Source organism: Oncorhynchus kisutch, linkage group LG30 (genome assembly GCF_002021735.2).
Source record: "Oncorhynchus kisutch isolate 150728-3 linkage group LG30, Okis_V2, whole genome shotgun sequence".
Classification (NCBI taxonomy): domain Eukaryota; kingdom Metazoa; phylum Chordata; class Actinopteri; order Salmoniformes; family Salmonidae; genus Oncorhynchus; species Oncorhynchus kisutch.
This window is the reverse complement of record NC_034203.2, coordinates 44900115-44920114: the sequence shown is the minus strand read 5'-3', so window position 1 is coordinate 44920114 and position 20000 is coordinate 44900115. Positions and strand designations below refer to the sequence as shown.

Genomic DNA, 20000 nt, shown 5'->3' with positions numbered 1-20000 from the left:
TCCTGAAGAAAGTTATATACTAAACACACACACACGTAACCTGTACCCCCAACCCGGTAGACCATACCACATAATCCTTCCTCCATAACCCGTACCCCCAACCCGGTAGACCGTACCACATAATCCGTACCCCATAACCCATACCCCCAACCTGTACCCCTACCCTGTAACCGGAAGTCCATACCACGTTAACCGTACCCCATAACCCGTACCCCCAACCCGGTAGCCCATACCACATAACCCGTACCCCATAACCGGTAGGCCGTACCACGTTACCCATACCCCATAACCCGTACCCCCAACCCGGTAGTCCGTACCACATAATCCGTACCCCATAACCGGTAGGCCGTACCACATTACCCATACCCCATAACCCGTACCCCCAACCCGGTAGACCGTACCACATAATCCGTACCCCATAACTGGTAGGCCGTACCACGTACCACGTACCCCATAACCGGTAGGCCGTACTGCGTACCCCGTACCCCTAACCGGTACCCCGTACCACGTTAACCGTACCCCCAACCCGGTAGGGCCGTACCACGTACCCCGTAACCCCTAACCTGTACCCCGTACCCCATAAGCCGTACCCCTAACCTGTACCCCCAACCCGGTAGACCGTACCACAAAACTCGTACCCCGTAACCGGTAGGCCGTACCACGTACTCCGTACCCCTAACCTGTACCCCGTACCCCATAATCCGTACCCCTAACCTGTACCCCCAACCCGGTAGACCGTACCACATCACCCGTACCCCATAACCGGTAGGCCGTACCACATAACCCATCCCCCATAACCGGTAGACCGTACCACGTACCCCGTACCCCATAACCCGTACCCCTAACCGTTAGTCCGTACCATGTAAAACCGTACCCCCAACCCGGTAGTCCGTACCACGTACCCCGTAACCCCTAATCCGTACCACGTACCCTGTACCACGTACCCCATACCCCGTAACCCGTAACCCATACCCCATAACCCGTAACCAATAACCCGTACCCCGTAACCCATACCCCGTAACCAATAACCCATAACCCATAACCCCTAACTTATAACCCGTAACCCATAACCCATACCCCGTAACCCATAACCAATAACCCATAACCCCTAACTTATAACCCGTAACCCATAACCCCATTCAAGGTCAGAACCAAGTATGATGTTGAGTCCTACCTTACACAGTTACTCAAATAGAGATGGTGGTACCGTTATGAATTGAGATCTATGCATGGTAACTTTCTCCTAACCAAAACAACACTGAACTTGTCAGGTTTTGAAGGAGGCGATCTCAATCATTTAATGAATCTTACTTTTAGCCAAGAGTTCTGTTGTTGTTTGTGTATTGTGTTGACGTTATGACGGCTGTCTGTTGTCAGAGTGTCTTCTTCAACAGCAACAGAGAACATCTGGTGTTATGGGTACTAACATTGTCACTTTAACGCAGGCATTAGCAGGGACGCCTTATATGTACACAAACGGTATGACGACCCTTAATGATACAAATTGCCCTTCTCACAACATTAACCCCGCTAAATACTCCATGAATACCTTACTACAAGAACACAAGGCTGCCTCCCCAATGACACTCTATTCTCTACACAGAGACCTGGTCAAAAATAGTGCACTATATAGGGAATAGAGTGTCATTTGGGACACAGATCCAGCTCTACTTAGAGTAGGAAACAAACCCACAGCCTCAGCACTTTCTAATTCCATTTCCTGTCCAGAGTAGTGAAGTGCTGATGGAAATGAGATTTTCCTCCCTCCTGGCAGTGAGTCGTTACCAGGGCCGTAACCAAGGCCCTGACCCCCTTGGTGAAGGTCGTTTTCCTGCTTCTCATTTTGGGGCTGTGTGATAGGCTGATGGGGATGGATGGTTGCTACCTGGTTAGCCTTCATAGCGGGGCCTGGTGCTGTAGCTCTCGCTCTCACACAGACACACACACCCTCCCCCCCTCCATCCCTCCACCCTCTCCCCCTCCATCCCTCCACCCTCCACCCTCTCCCCCTCCATCCCACCACCCTCTCCCCCTCCATCCCACCACCCTCTCCCCCTCCCTCCACCCTCCATCCCTCCACCCTCCATCCCTCCACCCTCCATCCCTCCACCCTCCATCCCTCCACCCTCTACCCCTCCACCCTCCATCCCTCCACCCTCCATCCCTCCACCCTCTACCCCTCCATCCTCCCTCCCTCCCTCCACCCTATCCCCATCCATCCCACCACCCTCTCCCCCTCCATCCCACCACCCTCTCCCCCTCCATCCCACCACCCTCTCCCCCTCCATCCTCCCTCCATCCCTCTACCCTCCATCCCTCCATCCCTCTCCCCATCCATCCCTCTCCCCTCCACCCTCTTTCCCTCCACCCTCTCCCCCTCCATCCCACCATCCTCTCCCCCTCCATCCCTCCACCCTCCATACCTCCACCCTCTCCCACTCCATCCCTCCACCCTCTCCCCCTCCATCCCTCCACCCTCCATACCTCGACCCTCTCCCACTCCATCCCTCCACCCTCTCCCCCTCCACCCTCCATACCTCGACCCTCTCCCACTCCATCCCTCCACCCTCTCCCCCTCCACCCTCTCCCCCTCCACCCTCTTCCCCTCCACCCTCTCCCCCTCCATCCCTCCACCCTCTTCCCCTCCATCCCTCCACCCTCTTCCCCTCCATCCCTCCACCCTCTCCCCCTCCATCCCTCCACCCTCTCCCCCTCCATCCCTCCCCCCTCTCCCCCTCCATCCCTCCACCCTCTCCACCTCCATTCCTCCACCCTCTTCCCCACTCTCCATCCCCAGTCAAAGGAGATTGATGTTTGAGGAAGCGCCTCTTGATCTTGTCTGGCTCTCTGCTGGTCGTTCACACACACACACACACACACACACACACACACACACACACACACACACACACACACACACACACACACACACACACACACTGACAGTCCGGCCTCACAGAGCACCTAATTGAACGGTTAGGGCTCAGAGGGCAGCTCTATACATCACTGTTCTTGTAGACGGAGACACACACACACACACTCTCACTCTCCCAGGGCAGCTCCATAGATCACTGTGGTAATAGACAGATCCATAGTCTCTCTCTGCACTGCGGCTGGAGAAGGTTTTAATGGAAACGTGTGGGACAGGACTGTGCTTTATAGCCGTGTGTGTGCATGCGTGTCTGTAATTTACAGCGCCGCGTCTGTCCGATGTTTGGTATTATATATAGTCATTGCTACTCGGTCGCATTATGAATTGAGTAATATTTCCATTGACAAATATACGCGTTAAATCTTTAGAAAAATGGGGAAATTATAATACAACGATGAATGGGAGGATGAATGGGAGGGATGAATGGGAGGGATGAATGGGAGGATGAATGGGAGGATGAATGGGAGGGTGAATGGGAGGGTGAATGGGAGGGTGAATGGGAGGGATGAATGGGAGGGATGAATGGGAGGGATGAATGGGAGGGATGAATGGGAGGGATGAATGGGAGGGATGAATGGGAAGATGAATGGGAGGGATGAATGGGAGGGATGAATGGGAGGGATGAATGGGAGGGATGAATGGGAAGATGAATGGGAGGATGAATGGGAGGATGAATGGGAGGGATGAATGGGAGGGATGAATGGGAGGGATGAATGGGAGGGATGAATGGGAAGATGAATGGGAGGATGAATGGGAGGATGAATGGGTGGATGAATGGGAGGATGAATGGGAGGATGAATGGGAGGATGAATGGGAGGATGAATGGGAGGGATGAATGGGAGGATGAATGGGAGGGATGAATGGGAGGGATGAATGGGAGGGATGAATGGGAGGGATGAATGGGAGGGATGAATGGGAGGATGAATGGGAGGATGAATGGGAGGGATGAATGGGAGGGATGAATGGGAGGGATGAATGGGAGGGATGAATGGGAGGGATGAATGGGAGGGATGAATGGGAGGGATGAATGGGAGGGATGAATGGGAGGGATGAATGGGAGGGATGAATGGGAGGGATGAATGGGAGGGGTGAATGGGAGGGTGAATGGGAGGATGAATGGGAGGATGAATGGGAGGATGAATGGGAGGATGAATGGGAGGGATGAATGGGAGGGATGAATGGGAGGAATGAATGGGAGGATGAATGGGAGGGATGAATGGGAGGGATGAATGGGAGGAATGAATGGGAGGGATGAATGGGAGGAATCCCTTTGAAAGTTGAAATCTTTCTTCTTCTCAAAAATGTTTTTTATATATTCTTTGTGGTCTTTTTGTTTTGTAACTCAAGTCGTAATTCTGACAACTGCGAGCCCATCTCGTTGTGCTTTTGTTTGACCTTTCAGTATAGAGACATACCTTAACCATCTTGACAAGCCTTTCAGTTTAGAGACATACGTTAACCATCTTGACAAGTCTTTCAGTATAGAGACATACGTTAACCATCTTGACAAGCCTTTCAGTTTAGAGACATGCATTACCTTTCTTTCATCATGGCACACGCTATAGAACAGCGTTGTCCCTCTGACATCATGGCACACGCTATAGAACAGCGTTGTCCCTCTGACATCATGGCACACGCTATAGAACAGCGTTGTCCCTCTGACATCATGACACACGCTATAGAACAGCGTTTTCCCTCTGACATCATGGCACACGCTATAGAACAGCGTTTTCCCTCTGACATCATGGCACACGCTATAGAACAGCGTTTTCCCTCTGACATCATGACACACGCTATAGAACAGCGTTTTCCCTCTGACATCATGGCACACGCTATAGAACAGCGTTTTCCCTCTGACATCATGACACACGCTATAGCTCCCCTCCTCCGCTTCGTCAACAAAACAAAAACATGTCCTCTCAGTGAGATGTTTCCTCTACTGCAGCCCGTGGGCCAGACAGTGAGATGTTTCCTCTTACTGCAGCCCGTGGGCCAGACAGTGAGATGGTTCCTCTACTGCAGCCGGGGGCCAGACAGTGGGATGTTTCCTCTACTGCAGCCCGTGGGCCAGACAGTGAGATGGTTCCTCTACTGCAGCCGGGGGCCAGACAGTGAGATGTTTCCTCTACTGCAGCCCGTGGGCCAGACAGTGAGATGTTTCCTCTACTGCAGCCCGTGGGCCAGACAGTGAGATGTTTCCTCTACTGCAGCCCGTGGGCCAGACAGTGAGATGTTTCCTCTACTGCAGCCCGTGGGCCAGACAGTGAGATGTTTCCTCTACTGCAGCCGGGGGCCAGACAGTGAGATGTTTCCTCTACTGCAGCCCGTGGGCCAGACAGTGAGATGTTTCCTCTACTGCAGCCCGTGGGCCAGACAGTGAGATGTTTCCTCTACTGCAGCCCGTGGGCCAGACAGTGAGATGTTTCCTCTACTGCAGCCCGTGGGCCAGACAGTGAGATGTTTCCTCTACTGCAGCCCGTGGGCCAGACAGTGAGATGTTTCCTCTACTGCAGCGGGGGGCCAGACAGTGAGATGTTTCCTCTACTGCAGCCCGTGGGCCAGACAGTGAGATGTTTCCTCTACTGCAGCCCGTGGGCCAGACACTGAGATGTTTCCTCTACTGCAGCGGGGGGCCAGACACTGAGATGTTTCCTCTACTGCAGCGGGGGGCCAGACAGTGAGATGTTTCCTCTACTGCAGCGGGGGGCCAGACAATGAGATGTTTCCTCTACTCCAACCGGGGGCCAGACAGTGAGATGTTTCCTCTACTGCAGCCCGTGGGCCAGACACTGAGATGTTTCCTCTACTGCAGCCCGTGGGCCAGACACTGAGATGTTTCCTCTACTCCAACCGTGGGCCAGACAGTGAGATGTTTCCTCTACTGCAGCCCGTGGGCCAGACAGTGAGATGTTTCCTCTACTGCAGCCGGGGGCCAGACAGTGAGATGTTTCCTCTACTGCAGCCCGTGGGCCAGACAGTGAGATGTTTCCTGTACTGTAGCCGTGGGCCAGACAGTGAGATGTTTCCTCTACTCCAACCGTGGGCCAAACAGTGAGATGTTTCCTCTACTGTAGCCGTGGGCCAGACAGTGAGATGTTTCCTCTACTCCAACCGTGGGCCAGACACTGAGATGTTTCCTCTACTGCAGCCCGTGGGCCAGGCAGTGAGATGTTTCCTCTACTGCAGCCCGTGGGCCAGACACTGAGATATTTCCTCTACTGCAGCGGTGGGCCAGACAGTGAGATGTTTCCTCTACTGTAGCCGTGGGCCAGGCAGTGAGATGTTTCCTCTACTCCAACCGTGGGCCAGACAGTGAGATGTTTCCTCTACTGCAGCCCATGGGCCAGACAGTGAGATGTTTCCTCTACTGTAGCCGTGGGCCAGGCAGTGAGATGTTTCCTCTACTGCAGCCGTGGGCCAGACAGTGAGATGTTTCCTCTACTGCAGCCCGTGGGCCAGACAGTGAGATGTTTCCTCTACTGCAGCCCGTGGGCCAGACAGTGAGATGTTTCCTCTACTGCAGCCCGTGGGCCAGACACTGAGATGTTTCCTCTACTGCAGCGGGGGGCCAGACACTGAGATGTTTCCTCTACTGCAGCGGGGGGCCAGACAGTGAGATGTTTCCTCTACTGCAGCGGGGGGCCAGACAGTGAGATGTTTCCTCTACTCCAACCGGGGGCCAGACAGTGAGATGTTTCCTCTACTGCAGCCCGTGGGCCAGACACTGAGATGTTTCCTCTACTGCAGCCCGTGGGCCAGACACTGAGATGTTTCCTCTACTCCAACCGTGGGCCAGACAGTGAGATGTTTCCTCTACTGCAGCCCGTGGGCCAGACAGTGAGATGTTTCCTCTACTGCAGCCGGGGGCCAGACAGTGAGATGTTTCCTCTACTGTAGCCGTGGGCCAGGCAGTGAGATGTTTCCTCTACTCCAACCGTGGGCCAGACAGTGAGATGTTTCCTCTACTGTAGCCGTGGGCCAGACAGTGAGATGTTTCCTCTACTCCAACCGTGGGCCAAACAGTGAGATGTTTCCTCTACTGTAGCCGTGGGCCAGACAGTGAGATGTTTCCTCTACTCCAACCGTGGGCCAGACACTGAGATGTTTCCTCTACTGCAGCCCGTGGGCCAGGCAGTGAGATGTTTCCTCTACTGCAGCCCGTGGGCCAGACACTGAGATATTTCCTCTACTGCAGCGGTGGGCCAGACAGTGAGATGTTTCCTCTACTGTAGCCGTGGGCCAGGCAGTGAGATGTTTCCTCTACTCCAACCGTGGGCCAGACAGTGAGATGTTTCCTCTACTGCAGCCCATGGGCCAGACAGTGAGATGTTTCCTCTACTGTAGCCGTGGGCCAGACAGTGAGATGTTTCCTCTACTGCAGCCCGTGGGCCAGACAGTGAGATGTTTCCTCTACTGCAGCCCGTGGGCCAGACAGTGAGATGTTTCCTCTACTGCAGCCCGTGGGCCAGACAGTGAGATGTTTCCTCTACTGCAGCCCGTGGGCCAGACACTGAGATGTTTCCTCTACTGCAGCGGTGGGCCAGACAGTGAGATGTTTCCTCTACTGTAGCCGTGGGCCAGGCAGTGAGATGTTTCCTCTACTCCAACCGTGGGCCAGACAGTGAGATGTTTCCTCTACTGCAGCCCGTGGGCCAGACAGTGAGATGTTTCCTCTACTGCAGCCCGTGGGCCAGACAGTGAGATGTTTCCTCTACTGCAGCCCGTGGGCCAGACAGTGAGATGTTTCCTCTACTGCAGCCCGTGGGCCAGACAGTGAGATGTTTCCTCTACTGCAGCCCTTGGGCCAGACAGTGAGATGTTTCCTCTACTGCAGCCCGTGGGCCAGACAGTGAGATGTTTCCTCTACTGCAGCCCGTGGGCCAGACACTGATATGTTTCCTCTACTGCAGCCTGTGGGCCAGACAGTGAGATGTTTCCTCTACTGCAGCCCGTGGGCCAGACAGTGAGATGTTTCCTCTACTGCAGCGGGGGGCCAGACAGTGAGATGTTTCCTCTACTGCAGCCGGGGGCCAGACAGTGAGATGTTTCCTCTACTGCAGCCCGTGGGCCAGACAGTGAGATGTTTCCTCTACTGCAGCCCGTGGGCCAGACAGTGAGATGTTTCCTCTACTGCAGCCCGTGGGCCAGACAGTGAGATATTTCCTCTACTGCAGCCCGTGGGCCAGACAGTGAGATGTTTCCTCTACTGCAGCCCGTGGGCCAGACAGTGAGATGTTTCCTCTACTGCAGCCCGTGGGCCAGACAGTGAGATATTTCCTCTACTGCAGCCCGTGGCCAGACAGTGAGATGTTCCTCTACTGCAGCCCATGGGCCAGACAGTGGGATGTTTTCTCTACTGCAGCCCGTGGGCCAGACAGTGAGATGTTTCCTCTACTGCAGCCGGGGGCCAGACAGTGAGATGTTTCCTCTACTGCAGCCCGTGGGCCAGACAGTGAGATGTTTCCTCTACTGCAGCCCGTGGGCCAGACAGTGAGATGTTTCCTCTACTGCAGACTCTATTTTTATAGGAATACCCCCCTCGGAAGCCATCTTGTTTTTTCCCCATTAGTCCACTGTTAATACAATCCCCACAACATGGTGCATGTCAGCAGCCAACTTTCCAAGATAAAGCACTTTAGTAGTTTCCTTTCTCTTCGGCAACTGAGTTAAGAAGGACGCCTTTATCTTTGTATTGACTGGGTGTATTGATACACCACACAAATTCTATAATAGTTTGTAAGCTTTCCAATGATATCAAACTCAACCGTTTATCTTTTCCAATGAGGAAAATATGGCTGTCTCATGGTAGTGAGGTCAAAACCTTGTCTTTAACCATCCTATTGGAAAGTACAGGAGGAGCTTTAGGGCGCCCGAGTGGCGCAGCGGTCTAAAGGCACTGCATCTCAGTGCTAGAGGTGTCACTACAGACCCTGGTTCCAATCCAGGCTGTATCACAGCGGTCTAAAGGCACTGCATCTCAGTGCTAGAGGTGTCACTACAGACCCTGGTTCCAATCCAGGCTGTATCACAGCGGTCTAAAGGCACTGCATCTCAGTGCTAGAGGTGTCACTACAGACCCTGGTTCCAATCCAGGCTGTATCACAGCGGTCTAAAGGCACTGCATCTCAGTGCTAGAGGTGTCACTACAGACCCTGGTTCCAATCCAGGCTGTATCACAACCAGCCGTGATTGGGAGTCCCATAGGGCGGCACACAATTGGCCCCAGCGTCGTCAGGGTTAGTGTTTGGTCGGGGTATTTCTTCATTGTAAAAAATAATTTTTTCTTAACTGACTTGCCTAGTTACATAAATGCAATTAAAATAGTGATTTAGTTAGCCCTGTACAACAGAACCAATGGGTCCATGTTATACTGATTTAGTTAGCCCTGTACAACAGAACCAATAGGTCCATGTTCTACTGATTTAGTTAGCCCTGTACAACAGAACCAATAGGTCCATGTTCTACTGATTTAGTTAGCCCTGTACAACAGAACCAATAGGTCCATGTTCTACTGATTTAGTTAGCCCTGTACAACAGAACCAATAGGTCCATGTTCTACTGATTTAGTTAGCCCTGTACAACAGAACCAATAGGTCCATGTTCTACTGATTCAGTTAGCCCTGTACAACAGAACCAATGGGTCCCATGTTATTGTTGTGTTATGAGTTGTCACGAAAGGCTTTACCCCGGGGTCCTATCGCTAAGTGCACTTACCTACTGGCCTCCCATCAGGTGGTGGGCAGGTATAGCAGGAGGTAATGCATTATGGGATTGACAGACGGGTTTACACAGGGAACAGTCTTTTCTTAGGGAACAAAAAGAGACGTCCCTCCAGTTTATTCTTTTTTTAAATTTAACCTTTATTTAACTAGGCAAGTCAGTTAAGAACAATTTCGTATTTACAATGACGGCCTACACCGGCCGAACCTGGACGAAGCCGGGGCCAATTTTTCGCCGCCCTATGGGACTCCCAATCACGGCCGGTTGTGATACAGCCTGGATTGGAACCAGGGTCTGTAGTGACTCCTCTGATCATGTGTTGCAACTTTCTTTTTTCTGTCTTCTGGTAACTATGACTTTTAACCCGAATCTCACTCATCAACTGTCAAATCACACCAGTCCTGGTCTGTAAGATGGGAAGGATTGGTTCTATTCTCTCAGAATCAGAGATGTGTGCTGTGAACATGTTGAAGGATTGGTTCTATTCTCTCAGAATCAGCTTGGGCTGAGTTGTTAACTCTAGTTGAAGAACATGTAGAGGACATGGTTGCTCGTGGTCTCGTGATAGATAGCCCTGCCTATGACATAATCAGTGCCATCGGCCCAAAAGGGAATTTAGTCTTGGTTAAGGCGTTGTTTTCTCCTGCGGTTCACACCCCACTCGTGACACACACACAGACTCCAGTCTCTACCCTCCCGCTGCCCTCCAATGACCCTCACCACCAATCTGTTGACTGTATCTAAACTGACCCTCACTGACCTCTGTTGACTGTATCTACACTGACCCTCACTACCCATCTGTTGACTGTATCTACACTGACCCTCACTACCCATCTGTTGACTGTATCTAAACTGACCCTCACTGACCTCTGTTGACTGTATCTACACTGACCCTCACTACCCATCTGTTGACTGTATCTAAACTGACCCTCACTGACCTCTGTTGACTGTATCTACACTGACCCGCACTACCCATCTGTTGACTGTATCTAAACTGACCCTCACTGACCTCTGTTGACTGTATCTACACTGACCCGCACTACCCATCTGTTGACTGTATCTAAACTGACCCTCACTGACCTCTGTTGACTGTATCTACACTGACCCTCACTACCCATCTGTTGACTGTATCTAAACTGACCCTCACTGACCTCTGTTGACTGTATCTACACTGACCCTCACTACCCATCTGTTGACTGTATCTAAACTGACCCTCACCACCCATCTGTTGACTGTATCTACACTGACCCTCACTACCCATCTGTTGACTGTATCTAAACTGACCCTCACCACCCATCTGTTGACTGTATCTACACTGACCCTCACTACCCATCTGTTGACTGTATCTACACTGACCCTCACTACCCATCTGTTGACTGTATCTAAACTGACCCTCACCACCCATCTGTTGACTGTATCTAAACTGACCCTCACTGACCTCTGTTGACTGCATCTACACTGACCCTCACTACCCATCTGTTGACTGTATCTAAATCCACCTACATGACTGACCTCTGTTGACTGTATCTACACTGACCCTCACTACCCATCTGTTGACTGTATCTAAATCCACCTACATGACTGACCTCTGTTGACCGTATCTACACTGACCCCCACTACCCATCTGTTGACTGTATCTACACTGACCCTCACTACCCATCTGTTGACTGTATCTAAATCCACCTACATGACTGACCTCTGTTGACTGTATCTAAACTGACCCTCACCACCCATCTGTTGACTGTATCTAAACTGACCCTCACTGACCTCTGTTGACTGCATCTACACTGACCCTCACTACCCATCTGTTGACTGTATCTAAATCCACCTACATGACTGACCTCTGTTGACTGTATCTACACTGACCCTCACTACCCATCTGTTGACTGTATCTAAATCCACCTACATGACTGACCTCTGTTGACTGTATCTACACTGACCCTCACTACCCATCTGTTGACTGTATCTACACTGCCCCTCACTACCCATCTGTTGACTGTATCTAAATCCACCTACATGACTGACCTCTGTTGACTGTATCTAAACTGACCCTCACTACCCATCTGTTGACTGTATCTAAACTGACCCTCACTACCCATCTGTTGACTGTATCTACACTGACCCTCACTACCCATCTGTTGACTGTATCTAAATCCACCTACATGACTGACCTCTGTTGACTGTATCTACACTGACCCTCACTACCCATCTGTTGACTGTATCTACACTGACCCTCACTACCCATCTGTTGACTGTATCTAAATCCACCTACATGACTGACCTCTGTTGACTGTATCTAAACTGACCCTCACTACCCATCTGTTGACTGTATCTACACTGACCCTCACCACCCATCTGTTGACTGTATCTAAACTGACCCTCACTACCCATCTGTTGACTGTATCTACACTGACCCTCACTACCCATCTGTTGACTGTATCTAAACTGACCCTCACTGACCTCTGTTGACTGTATCTACACTGACCCTCACTACCCATCTGTTGACTGTATCTAAACTGACCCTCACTACCCATCTGTTGACTGTATCTACACTGACCCTCACTACCCATCTGTTGACTGTATCTAAATCCACCTACATGACTGACCTCTGTTGACTGTATCTAAACTGACCCTCACCACCCATCTGTTGACTGTATCTAAACTGACCCTCACTGACCTCTGTTGACTGCATCTACACTGACCCTCACTACCCATCTGTTGACTGTATCTAAATCCACCTACATGACTGACCTCTGTTGACTGTATCTACACTGACCCTCACTACCCATCTGTTGACTGTATCTAAATCCACCTACATGACTGACCTCTGTTGACTGTATCTAAACTGACCCTCACTACCCATCTGTTGACTGTATCTACACTGACCCTCACCACCCATCTGTTGACTGTATCTAAACTGACCCTCACTACCCATCTGTTGACTGTATCTAAACTGACCCTCACTACCCATCTGTTGACTGTATCTAAACTGACCCTCACTACCCATCTGTTGACTGTATCAACACTGACCCTCACTACCCATCTGTTGACTGTATTTACACTGACCCTCATTACCCATCTGTTGACTGTATCTACACTGACCCTCACTACCCATCTGTTGACTGTATCTACACTGACCCTCACCACCCATCTGTTGACTGTATCTACACTGACCCTCACTACCCATCTGTTGACTGTATCTACACTGACCCTCACTACCCATCTGTTGACTGTATCTACACTGACCCTCACTACCCATCTGTTGACTGTATCTAAACTGACCCTCACCACCCATCTGTTGACTGTATCTACACTGACCCTCACTACCCATCTGTTGACTGTATCTAAACTGACCCTCACTACCCATCTGTTGACTGTATCTAAACTGACCCTCACTGACCTCTGTTGACTGCATCTACACTGACCCTCACTACCCATCTGTTGACTGTATCTAAATCCACCTACATGACTGACCTCTGTTGACTGTATCTACACTGACCCTCACTACCCATCTGTTGACTGTATCTAAATCCACCTACATGACTGACCTCTGTTGACTGTATCTACACTGACCCTCACTACCCATCTGTTGACTGTATCTACACTGACCCTCACTACCCATCTGTTGACTGTATCTACACTGACCCTCACTACCCATCTGTTGACTGTATCTAAATCCACCTACATGACTGACCTCTGTTGACTGTATCTAACCTGACCCTCACTACCCATCTGTTGACTGTATCTAAACTGACCCTCACTACCCATCTGTTGACTGTATCTACACTGACCCTCACTACCCATCTGTTGACTGTATCTAAACTGACCCTCACCACCCATCTGTTGACTGTATCTACACTGACCCTCACTACCCATCTGTTGACTGTATCTACACTGACCCTCACTACCCATCTGTTGACTGTATCTAAATCCACCTACATGACTGACCTCTGTTGTCTGTATCTAAACTGACCCTCACCACCCATATGTTGACTGTATCTAAACCGACCCTCACTGACCTCTGTTGACTGCATCTACACTGACCCTCACGACCCATCTGTTGACTGTATCTAAATCCACCTACATGACTGACCTCTGTTGACTGTATCTACACTGACCCTCACTACCCATCTGTTGACTGTATCTAAATCCACCTACATGACTGACCTCTGTTGACTGTATCTACACTGACCCTCACTACCCATCTGTTGACTGTATCTACACTGACCCTCACTACCCATCTGTTGACTGTATCTACACTGACCCTCACTACCCATCTGTTGACTGTATCTAAATCCACCTACATGACTGACCTCTGTTGACTGTATCTAAACTGACCCTCACTACCCATCTGTTGACTGTATCTAAACTGACCCTCACTACCCATCTGTTGACTGTATCTACACTGACCCTCACCACCCATCTGTTGACTGTATCTAAACTGACCCTCACTACCCATCTGTTGACTGTATCTAAACTGACCCTCACTACCCATCTGTTGACTGTATCTAAACTGACCCTCACTGACCTCTGTTGACTGCATCTACACTGACCCTCACTACCCATCTGTTGACTGTATCTAAATCCACCTACATGACTGACCTCTGTTGACTGTATCTAACCTGACCCTCACTACCCATCTGTTGACTGTATCTACACTGACCCTCACTACCCATCTGTTGACTGTATCTACACTGACCCTCACTACCCATCTGTTGACTGTATCTAAATCCACCTACATGACTGACCTCTGTTGACTGTATCTAACCTGACCCTCACTACCCATCTGTTGACTGTATCTAAACTGACCCTCACTACCCATCTGTTGACTGTATCTACACTGACCCTCACTACCCATCTGTTGACTGTATCTAAACTGACCCTCACCACCCATCTGTTGACTGTGTCTACACTGACCCTCACTACCCATCTGTTGACTGTATCTACACTGACCCTCACTACCCATCTGTTGACTGTATCTAAACTGACCCTCACTGACCTCTGTTGACTGTATCTACACTGACCCTCACTACCCATCTGTTGACTGTATCTAAACTGACCCTCACTGACCTCTGTTGACTGTATCTACACTGACCCTCACTACCCATCTGTTGACTGTATCTAAACTGACCCTCACCACCCATCTGTTGACTGTATCTACACTGACCCTCACTACCCATCTGTTGACTGTATCTAAACTGACCCTCACCACCCATCTGTTGACTGTATCTACACTGACCCTCACTACCCATCTGTTGACTGTATCTACACTGACCCTCACTACCCATCTGTTGACTGTATCTAAACTGACCCTCACCACCCATCTGTTGACTGTATCTAAACTGACCCTCACTGACCTCTGTTGACTGCATCTACACTGACCCTCACTACCCATCTGTTGACTGTATCTAAATCCACCTACATGACTGACCTCTGTTGACTGTATCTACACTGACCCTCACTACCCATCTGTTGACTGTATCTAAATCCACCTACATGACTGACCTCTGTTGACCGTATCTACACTGACCCCCACTACCCATCTGTTGACTGTATCTACACTGACCCTCACTACCCATCTGTTGACTGTATCTAAATCCACCTACATGACTGACCTCTGTTGACTGTATCTAAACTGACCCTCACCACCCATCTGTTGACTGTATCTAAACTGACCCTCACTGACCTCTGTTGACTGCATCTACACTGACCCTCACTACCCATCTGTTGACTGTATCTAAATCCACCTACATGACTGACCTCTGTTGACTGTATCTACACTGACCCTCACTACCCATCTGTTGACTGTATCTAAATCCACCTACATGACTGACCTCTGTTGACTGTATCTACACTGACCCTCACTACCCATCTGTTGACTGTATCTACACTGCCCCTCACTACCCATCTGTTGACTGTATCTAAATCCACCTACATGACTGACCTCTGTTGACTGTATCTAAACTGACCCTCACTACCCATCTGTTGACTGTATCTAAACTGACCCTCACTACCCATCTGTTGACTGTATCTACACTGACCCTCACTACCCATCTGTTGACTGTATCTAAATCCACCTACATGACTGACCTCTGTTGACTGTATCTACACTGACCCTCACTACCCATCTGTTGACTGTATCTACACCGACCCTCACTACCCATCTGTTGACTGTATCTAAATCCACCTACATGACTGACCTCTGTTGACTGTATCTAAACTGACCCTCACTACCCATCTGTTGACTGTATCTACACTGACCCTCACCACCCATCTGTTGACTGTATCTAAACTGACCCTCACTACCCATCTGTTGACTGTATCTACACTGACCCTCACTACCCATCTGTTGACTGTATCTAAACTGACCCTCACTGACCTCTGTTGACTGTATCTACACTGACCCTCACTACCCATCTGTTGACTGTATCTAAACTGACCCTCACTACCCATCTGTTGACTGTATCTACACTGACCCTCACTACCCATCTGTTGACTGTATCTAAATCCACCTACATGACTGACCTCTGTTGACTGTATCTAAACTGACCCTCACCACCCATCTGTTGACTGTATCTAAACTGACCCTCACTGACCTCTGTTGACTGCATCTACACTGACCCTCACTACCCATCTGTTGACTGTATCTAAATCCACCTACATGACTGACCTCTGTTGACTGTATCTACACTGACCCTCACTACCCATCTGTTGACTGTATCTAAATCCACCTACATGACTGACCTCTGTTGACTGTATCTAAACTGACCCTCACTACCCATCTGTTGACTGTATCTACACTGACCCTCACCACCCATCTGTTGACTGTATCTAAACTGACCCTCACTACCCATCTGTTGACTGTATCTAAACTGACCCTCACTACCCATCTGTTGACTGTATCTAAACTGACCCTCACTACCCATCTGTTGACTGTATCAACACTGACCCTCACTACCCATCTGTTGACTGTATTTACACTGACCCTCATTACCCATCTGTTGACTGTATCTACACTGACCCTCACTACCCATCTGTTGACTGTATCTACACTGACCCTCACCACCCATCTGTTGACTGTATCTACACTGACCCTCACTACCCATCTGTTGACTGTATCTACACTGACCCTCACTACCCATCTGTTGACTGTATCTACACTGACCCTCACTACCCATCTGTTGACTGTATCTAAACTGACCCTCACCACCCATCTGTTGACTGTATCTACACTGACCCTCACTACCCATCTGTTGACTGTATCTAAACTGACCCTCACTACCCATCTGTTGACTGTATCTAAACTGACCCTCACTGACCTCTGTTGACTGCATCTACACTGACCCTCACTACCCATCTGTTGACTGTATCTAAATCCACCTACATGACTGACCTCTGTTGACTGTATCTACACTGACCCTCACTACCCATCTGTTGACTGTATCTAAATCCACCTACATGACTGACCTCTGTTGACTGTATCTACACTGACCCTCACTACCCATCTGTTGACTGTATCTACACTGACCCTCACTACCCATCTGTTGACTGTATCTACACTGACCCTCACTACCCATCTGTTGACTGTATCTAAATCCACCTACATGACTGACCTCTGTTGACTGTATCTATCCTGACCCTCACTACCCATCTGTTGACTGTATCTAAACTGACCCTCACTACCCATCTGTTGACTGTATCTACACTGACCCTCACTACCCATCTGTTGACTGTATCTAAACTGACCCTCACCACCCATCTGTTGACTGTATCTACACTGACCCTCACTACCCATCTGTTGACTGTATCTACACTGACCCTCACTACCCATCTGTTGACTGTATCTAAATCCACCTACATGACTGACCTCTGTTGTCTGTATCTAAACTGACCCTCACCACCCATATGTTGACTGTATCTAAACCGACCCTCACTGACCTCTGTTGACTGCATCTACACTGACCCTCACGACCCATCTGTTGACTGTATCTAAATCCACCTACATGACTGACCTCTGTTGACTGTATCTACACTGACCCTCACTACCCATCTGTTGACTGTATCTAAATCCACCTACATGACTGACCTCTGTTGACTGTATCTACACTGACCCTCACTACCCATCTGTTGACTGTATCTACACTGACCCTCACTACCCATCTGTTGACTGTATCTACACTGACCCTCACTACCCATCTGTTGACTGTATCTAAATCCACCTACATGACTGACCTCTGTTGACTGTATCTAAACTGACCCTCACTACCCATCTGTTGACTGTATCTAAACTGACCCTCACTACCCATCTGTTGACTGTATCTACACTGACCCTCACCACCCATCTGTTGACTGTATCTAAACTGACCCTCACTACCCATCTGTTGACTGTATCTAAACTGACCCTCACTACCCATCTGTTGACTGTATCTAAACTGACCCTCACTGACCTCTGTTGACTGCATCTACACTGACCCTCACTACCCATCTGTTGACTGTATCTAAATCCACCTACATGACTGACCTCTGTTGACTGTATCTAACCTGACCCTCACTACCCATCTGTTGACTGTATCTACACTGACCCTCACTACCCATCTGTTGACTGTATCTACACTGACCCTCACTACCCATCTGTTGACTGTATCTAAATCCACCTACATGACTGACCTCTGTTGACTGTATCTAACCTGACCCTCACTACCCATCTGTTGACTGTATCTAAACTGACCCTCACTACCCATCTGTTGACTGTATCTACACTGACCCTCACTACCCATCTGTTGACTGTATCTAAACTGACCCTCACCACCCATCTGTTGACTGTGTCTACACTGACCCTCACTACCCATCTGTTGACTGTATCTACACTGACCCTCACTACCCATCTGTTGACTGTATCTAAATCCACCTACATGACTGACCTCTGTTGTCTGTATCTAAACTGACCCTCACCACCCATATGTTGACTGTATCTAAACTGACCCTCGCTGACCTCTGTTGACTGCATCTACACTGACCCTCACGACCCATCTGTTGACTGTATCTAAATCCACCTACATGACTGACCTCTGTTGACTGTATCTACACTGACCCTCACTACCCATCTGTTGACTGTATCTAAATCCACCTACATGACTGACCTCTGTTGACTGTATCTACACTGACCCTCACTACCCATCTGTTGACTGTATCTACACTGACCCTCACTACCCATCTGTTGACTGTATCTACACTGACCCTCACTACCCATCTGTTGACTGTATCTAAATCCACCTACATGACTGACCTCTGTTGACTGTATCTAAACTGACCCTCACTACCCATCTGTTGACTGTATCTAAACTGACCCTCACTACCCATCTGTTGACTGTATCTACACTGACCCTCACTACCCATCTGTTGACTGTATCTAAACTGACCCTCACTACCCATCTGTTGACTGTATCTAAACTGACCCTCACTACCCATCTGTTGACTGTATCAACACTGACCCTCACTACCCATCTGTTGACTGTTTTTACACTGACCCTCACTACCCATCTGTTGACTGTATCTAAATCCACCTACATGACTGACCTCTGTTGACTGTATCTACACTTACCCTCACTACCCATCTGTTGACTGTATCTAAACTGACCCTCGCCACCCATCTGTTGACTGTATCTACACTGACCCTCACTACCCATCTGTTGACTGTATCTAAACTGACCCTCACTACCCATCTGACTATATCTAAACTGTTTTACCTTGCCAACCCCAAGCCTCCATCTCTGAATCCTCTCCATCAGCCCTGGCCGACTACACCACATGGCAGTGTAGTCTCATCATGTATGGTTTCATATTTACCATTCTGGTTGGCTGTATGATGCTATTTAAAACAGGGGAAGGGGATTGCGCTAACCACAATGAGTGTAATGCTGATTCCAACCCTCCAGTATAATTTCAGTTCCTCCCGGGAACCTCTGACTCAGAGAGAAGGAGCAGATAAACTGAGGGACCTCTGCGCTCAACAACAACACTGAGTTTCAGTGCACTATACAGGAAATAGGGCCTCTGGTCGAACGCAGTGCACTATACACAGGAAATAGGGACTCTGGTCGAACGCAGTGCACTATACAGGAAATAGGGCCTCTGGTCGAACACAGTGCACTATACAGGAAATAGGGCCTCTGGTCGAACACGGTGCACTATACAGGAAATAGGGCCTCTGGTCAAACGCAGTGCACTATACAGGAAATAGGGCCTCTGGTCGAACACAGTGCACTATACAGGAAATAGGGCCTCTGGTCGAACACGGTGCACTATACAGGAAATAGGGCCTCTGGTCAAACGCAGTGCACTATACAGG

At 49.6% G+C, this 20000-nt stretch overlaps 1 protein-coding gene across 1 annotated transcript in view; it reads left to right on the top strand.

Moving 5' to 3' along the window:
• Nucleotides 1-20000, top strand: part of LOC109880607 (receptor-type tyrosine-protein phosphatase mu-like) — a 432469-nt gene that overhangs the window by 115634 nt on the left and 296835 nt on the right.